The sequence below is a fragment of the Lygodium microphyllum genome, chromosome 28 (assembly GCF_053477565.2).
Source record: "Lygodium microphyllum isolate KBCC chromosome 28, Lygodium_microphyllum_v1.1.10, whole genome shotgun sequence".
NCBI classification, from domain to species: Eukaryota; Viridiplantae; Streptophyta; class Polypodiopsida; order Schizaeales; family Lygodiaceae; genus Lygodium; species Lygodium microphyllum.
Window position 1 is genome coordinate 37395436 of NC_141162.1, and position 7181 is coordinate 37402616.

The window sequence follows — 7181 nt, forward strand, 5'->3', positions numbered from 1 at the left end:
GTGGAAGGTTGAGCATTAAGAACAAATGCTACAAGTGCGGTATGTAAATTTCTTTTGGAAGATGCTATTTGCTGCTATGGTTGTGTTGGAAAGATAATTGCAGATTGAGGAGAGTTGAATGCAGAAGAAGCTAGGGAATTCTTCTTGATATTGGGCATAAAGCTTGCTCTCACTTTAGCATACAACCCTAAAGGTAATGGAAAAAGTGAATGCAGATGCCCACCTGTCATCAAAGCTTTAGCCAAGGTATGTAGTGGTAAGATTCAAGAATGGCCCATGCTACTTCTATATGATTTATGGGCTAATCACACTACACATAGTACAATGATTGGATATATGCTTGCTAAGTTGATGTATGGCCAAAAACTGTTATGCCTATTGAGGATATTATTACTACTTGGAGTGTGATACCTTGGGAGAATGATATGAACACGAAGGACCTTCTTGCTTTACAGATTTGATAGCTAGAAAGGAGATTGAAGACATTGAGATTGCAACCATGTGTTTAAAAGATGTTAGGTTGAAGAATAAAGATAGTCTTGATAAGAAACACAGGCTCCATCCAAAACCCATTGAGAAAGGATAGTGTATGACAATAGTCTTGACGCTCAACATAGTACACTCAGAAAGGTTTCTAAGAGATGGTTTGGCCCTTATATTGTGAAACATGTGCATGATAACGTGACATATTCTTTGTGTGAGCTGGATGGTAGAAATTTGAAGATTCCTATTGCAAGAAAGATGATCAAGAGTTTTAAGCAACGGAATGTAAGTGAACCAATTGAAGAACATGTGTAGGATGAAAAACATATTTATATTGACTTGGATGATGAAGAGGACGATGAAGATGCAAGGATGGAAGATGAATATGTTGATCCACATGAAGATTAATTATGTGGCACATAACGGAGGATATGTAGTTTTAGAGGGGGTGGATGTTGTACTACTACGTGGACACAGTGTGAAAAACCCTCCAGTGTATCATCATTCAGCTTTATTAATCTAGAGAGTCAATGTCATATTAGTCATTAGTGTTAGTGTCCATAGTATGGATGGTTTGACCTTACAGGATTTTTGGATAATTTTAGCCTATTTTTTATATTTTGAACATTATTTTCTGTTAATATCCTAAAAAGGTGTAGAAAACTTCTAGAATATGTGTGTGCAAAAAAAAAGTTCATTTTTAGCCAATTTTGGAGATCTCATGCAAAAAGAAGGGCTTCCAAATTTGTACGGTACACAATCGCAGTTTTCAGACAGCAAACAACACTCCAGATAGGGAAGAGCGAGGAGCAGTAATCCAAGAGAATTTTGAGTAGGTGTCCTAAGGTTTAACCCCCCTTTCAAAGCCAACGGAAACATCAGATTTGCCATCTGAGAAACAAAGTAGAAGCTATTATTAGCGCAAGTTTATGGATATAACAGGGTGAAATAAGACATGGTGAAGGGGAGACTCATTCTAAATAGGTTTTCTTAATCAAGGATTGGTTTTGGGATACTTTGAGCCTTTGATCTCTTGCATATGTGTTGTTTCACCTCTCATCGGTCTCTACTCTATGTCATCTCCATCATCATCTTTGCTCTCATACAAGAATCTTCCTAATCTCTTACTACCGTTAATCCTCACTTAAGAATCTCTCTAACATAATATACACCTATCCATCCATTATTACTCTTATTCATTTCTATGGCTAGAGACTCGGTGTCTTCTTGCCATACATGTAGATTACCTTGACACTATTGCCATTCGTTCAACAAATTCTACTTTGCTAGTTATAAACAAATGGCTATTGTTGTAGAGGAAGATAAATTGAAATTGATATTTGTCACAGTATTTGGTACCTTTGCATATCATGCTATGGCTTTTGGATTATGCAATGTGACAGGGTCTTGGCAACATACGGTTGATAAAACTTTCAGTGATATTCCTTGAGGAGATAAAAGCCTTTATTGATAACCTAGGGGCAACCACCACAAGGGAGAGACATCTAATTATTTTAAGAAAATATTTCAAGTGTTGTAGGAAATTTTGTATTGCTCTTTATCCAAGAAAAAATATCTTTGGAGTGCCCTATGGATTGCTATTGGACCATGTGGTTAGCTCTACTGGGATTGCGACTGATCCTAAAAAGATAAAGGTTATCATTTCCAGGATTCTGTCATGTACTCCTAAAGAAGTGCATTGTTTTCTATCATCAATCGGATATTATTGACACTTTATTAATGACTAGCTAAGAGGACATTACCATTGACGTATCTATTTTCCTTTAATCGTATGTTTATTTGGAGTGTGTCACTAAATTGATTGCTTATTAGGCATTCTCTATTTAGTAAATTTATATCAATAAACTAATGACTCACTTTTCTTTAAGTGTTGATGATGATCTAGCATGGCCATGAGACCATTTAGAGACCAGTATTCCTAGTGCATCACTTAATGGGGTGATCAAAGCACCATGATGGGGATATCTGGTACAGGCATTACAAGTTATGAAGGGGAAAGGAAGTGTCTGCCAAGTGTAAGAGTGTACACAAGAACCAAGGATTTACACATAAATGAAGATGGATTGAGTTCTAAGAAGAGAAAGTGCATTAGCATTTTGTATATGTATTTATGTGTGCATTCGGGGACGCATGTGAACATTTACTTGTGTGTAATGAGCATTGCATTCATTTGGGGTTATCCTCTCCCTTACAAGTCAAGGTTTAAGGTCTTTTCTCTCTTAATGAATTAAGAAGAGAAGTAATTATTTCACTAAGAAAAAAATGAGAGAGATAATTCTCTCACTAAGAAAGACAAGAGACGTGATTCTTTGGAAGTGAGGAGAGAAGTGATTTTCTCTTTCTAAGGTCCAAGATGACCTAAGCTTTTGTGGGAAGTCAATCTTAAGGTTGAGGCCCAAGGCAATCTAATGAAATCTTATTATCTATGGCTCAAGGTGGTTGCATGGACCATAAGTTAAGAGTAGAGTTTAAAAAGGTACTTTTCTTAAAATAGACATGGTGAATTCATTTTTAAAATATCTCGTGTTAAAAAGTCGATCTCTAAAAATGGCCCACTAGGGTTTTCAAAAACAATGAAATCTACAACTTTCATGTTGGACGTTTTTCCATCCAAGCAATGCATAGAGATATATTTTGAAATTGGTGATGCAGAGTAGGTCCTAGAACAGACACATCTTGCATGAAGATCAACCTTTCCAATCTTAGCACTGAAGTCTCTCTCCAAGAAGAGAAGCTCTTGAAGCCTATAAAAGAGGACTCCTTAGGTGTGGGAGAGGGGAAGGACGCATCACTTTGCATGCATCCAAGGGGAGAAGAGAAGGAGCAAGTACTGCGGAAGCTCTGCTGAAATCAAGTTCCAAGAGGAGAAGAGAATATGCAAGTACTGGGGAAGCTATGCTGAAATCAAGCTCCAAGAGGAGAAGAGAAGGTTTTTCAGCAAGCTCCAAGAGGAGAAGAGAAGGTGCAAGTAGTACTGCGGAAGCAATGCTAAAATCAAGCTCCAAGAGGAGAAGAGAGATGCAAGTGCTATAGAAGCTCTATTGAAATCAAGTTCCAAGAGGAGATCCCTACACATATTGTGTAGGAGAGAAGGTGTAAGTGCTATGGAAGCTCTATTGAAATCAAGCTCCAAGAGGAGATCCCTACACATATTGTGTAGGAGAGAAGGAGAGACTCAAGAAGCATCAAAATGTGCCAACTTCCAAGTTGTGCAAGTGTTAGCCGGTTGTATACTGTGCAAGGAACCGTGATCTTGTTCCCAAGATCTACAAGTTAAGAACTGGTTTATGTGTAAGAGGAGCTTGCTCCTTGTCAATAATATAACTCCATAAGGGGGGGACTGGCCCATCTTCCAGTCCCTAGTGTGTTGTCTATCTCTCTCTCTTTCTATCTACATCTTTCTTTTCTCTCATGTGTTCTCTCTCTGCGCCAGCATAATATTCACCATATATCTTTTAAGTATATAAGAAGGTCGAGCGTCTATCTTGGATCTTATAACAATGGTATTAGAGCAGGTCTCTTTGCTTTTCTCAAAGTAAAGGCAATCCTTGTAAGAAGAAGATAAAAATGGCAATTGATGAAGTGCCTAAAGTGAGCAATTACAGGCTCAATTGACAGAGTATTGTAGCTTGTTGGAGATTCTTAAAGTACGTCAATTGATTGACAGCTTAAGGGCAAGGGAAGAAGCTACTTATGAAGGAACAAATCCTCCAAAAGATGGTGATATTGGAGAAAACACCATTGCACCAATTGATGGTGAAGGTGCAAAGCATCCAATTGTTGAGAAGCTTCCTAGAAGGAAGGACTCTTGGGTCAAGAAGGGTAAAAAGACCTCACCTCGAGTGAGGGGGATAATGAGGGAGTCATCTCCCTCAGCAACCAACTACTCCCCTAATTACTCAAGCTTCTCCTCCTCCTCATCATCTTCTAGTTCCTACTCTCTTGGTTCTAAGTCTCGTACAATCCGCAAATGGACAAAGAGGGACCATAAGAGGAGCAAGCTTTAAAATACTAAGGCTTTCAAGTCTGAGGATAAGGACATAAAGTTTGACTCTTACTCCGGTAAGAGAGATCTTGCTAAGACATTAGCCTTTGTCAGGCAATTTGACGTTGCTTTTTTTTATGGTAATTTCTCAGAAAAGTCCAAACTCAGGCATGTAGGCATGCACTTGAAAGACACTACTAGAAATTGGTGGTTGACTCTCATTTTGGAGGGAAGGAAACCTACAACTTGGAAAAAGTTCAAGAAGAAGTTTTATGCTCAGTTCTTGCCTCCTGATTTTGAGAATGATGTCAAGAAGGAGTGGGATTGGCTAGGCCAGAAAGAGCATGAGAAGATCACTAGTTATGTGGACAAGTTTTGGTCTACTCTTCTCAAGGCTACTCCTTTCATGGAGATCAGCGACAAAGAGAAGAAAATGAAGTTTGAAGTTGGCCTACTCCCTCATTTATATAGAACCATCTCCCAGGGGTCACCTTATAGAACATGTAATATACCACGTGAGTTCAAAAGAAAGGGTATTTTTATTATGTTGACTTACAGTTTTCCAAAAACAGAAGGGGTTTATAAATGCACCTCATGTAAAATTTACATTAGGGGTGTTTTTATTCAAATTTTTTCAGAAGCACACTTTTTAAGGGAGGCGGGGGGGGGAGGGGTGGTGTGGGGTGGGAAGGGGATGGGTGGGGGGAAGATGGGGGGAGGGGATCAATACTTAAAGGCATATATATTCTCATGAGACAAATATTTACAACTAGCATGGGGGAGGGGGAGGGGGCGTGGATTCTATCATAGCTTTTCATCAATATGAATTTACCTTGTGTTCACATTAAAATCCAGACAACTTCCAAGTTTGAGGACTATAGGCAACACACTAGGTGCTTTTTTCGGGTGAGGCAAAGCATCCATAGTTGTTTCCTCTCTTTGCAATATTAATAGCCTTTCCCTTTAGGGCATATGCTAGTAAAATGGTGCATGGCAAGGTGGTGCATGGCTCCAAAAAATTAGCCACACTTTACTCAAGTTAAGTGGCTCACTATCTTGAGTAAAGTGGCCCATTTTATGAGTTAAGAGTTGTGGATGTTGGAAAAAAGGGAGTCCTAAAAATTAGGCATTGGTTACATCAAGGCAGATTAGAAGTGTTGGAGGAGGGCAATCAAGAGGTTGCTCAACTTGCTCAACCTTGTAAACTATCATGGATAGTGGTCAAAATAGAAGTGGTACAATGGTGTAGTAGTAAATTGCATCTTAGTATGGATAGCACCCCCCCTCTATGCATAGAAGGCAAGAAGATAAGCCAATCATTGTCTTCCACTCATGTTAGGAAGCTATTGTTAAGGTGCAAACTTGACTTTAGCCACCTTCCTAACAAAAGCTCCTTATGGATCGCGAGTCATTGGCAAGCAATCTGCTTACTCGTGTCTTTCTTATTTCATGAGAACCCATATATTGGAAGATCAAGTGCATCAAATACGATATTTGACAAATCAAGGGTTGAAGATGGGAGCAACGTCGTCTAGCTCAAAAGACGTAGAAGACAATTGAAACCTCTAGTAAAATGTTATTTTCATATATGATAATTACTGGTTTATGAAGGAGTTGAGCTTTAGTAAGGTTTGGGTTTGCTTTAAAATCACTTTTTTATATGTATCTTAGGGCTAATTTCCAATCATTTTGGATATTAATTTGTGAGAATCTTGACTTGAAATTATACAGGATCTGATTTTGAGCTTATTGAGGCAACATTAAATGACTACAAAGATAAAGGGAGAGTAAGAGTTGTATGCAAAATTATGATCAGAAATGATTGCATTTGTGCCCTTCAAGATCAGACTTGCACACGATTTTCACAGAGCATATCAAGTCAAAGTCTCACATCATGGCTGTATTCAAAAAAACATCTACCAACCATGTAGTTAGGTTTTCTTAAAATGCAACAATTGAAAAAAAACATTCTATATAAATGAATCACAAAGATCAACTTACGAAAATGGGAGTGCACATTGGGTCCTCTTTAATACAACATTTTGAGCTAGTTATCCTATTGAAATGTCTTGTGTGATGTCTAAAACACAAAATTACTTTTTGGGGCTGATATAAGAACCATGGTACTTTGAAAGGCAATTTAAGGTAGCCTAACACTGGAGCCCCAAGAGGAACACCAAGAAAAAGGGAATTCTCTTGCAAGAAAATCTATCTTGTAACATAAACAAGCTTTTTTTATTAGGTTTTATATGATCACAATGAAGAAAAGAACACCAGGCACAACAAATCTTCATGCAGCATCATGTAGATCTCCCACGGATTTGATAGAATCAACCATATTCTTCAATATCTTCATAAAATCCATCAATAGAACAAAGAAAGCAAAGGAATACACCATCTTTGAATGGAAATACATCACATAGTATTCATCTTCAATATCTTCATAGTCTTCTCTCTCAATCTCTCATATACAATTACACTGTTTTAATAGAATTGACTATCTCTGACTCTCTCTCTCTCTCTCTCCATCAATAATACATCATATCCTCACTACAATCTCTCATAATCACCCTCAATAATCCTTCTTAGGTCGTGGATACCCCTCCCAAGAGGTATGTCTGATATGAAGAGTCACCAGAGCCACTACAGTGTCCTTTCATAGCTCACTACTGTCACTTCACTCCAGTCTTCA

At 38.2% G+C, this 7181-nt stretch overlaps 1 pseudogene; it reads left to right on the forward strand.

Annotated features, from left to right (window-relative positions):
• Nucleotides 1–324: 324 nt before the first annotated feature.
• LOC148011359 (uncharacterized) lies at nucleotides 325–891 on the forward strand (annotated as a pseudogene).
• The last annotated feature ends 6290 nt before the right edge of the window (nucleotides 892–7181 follow it).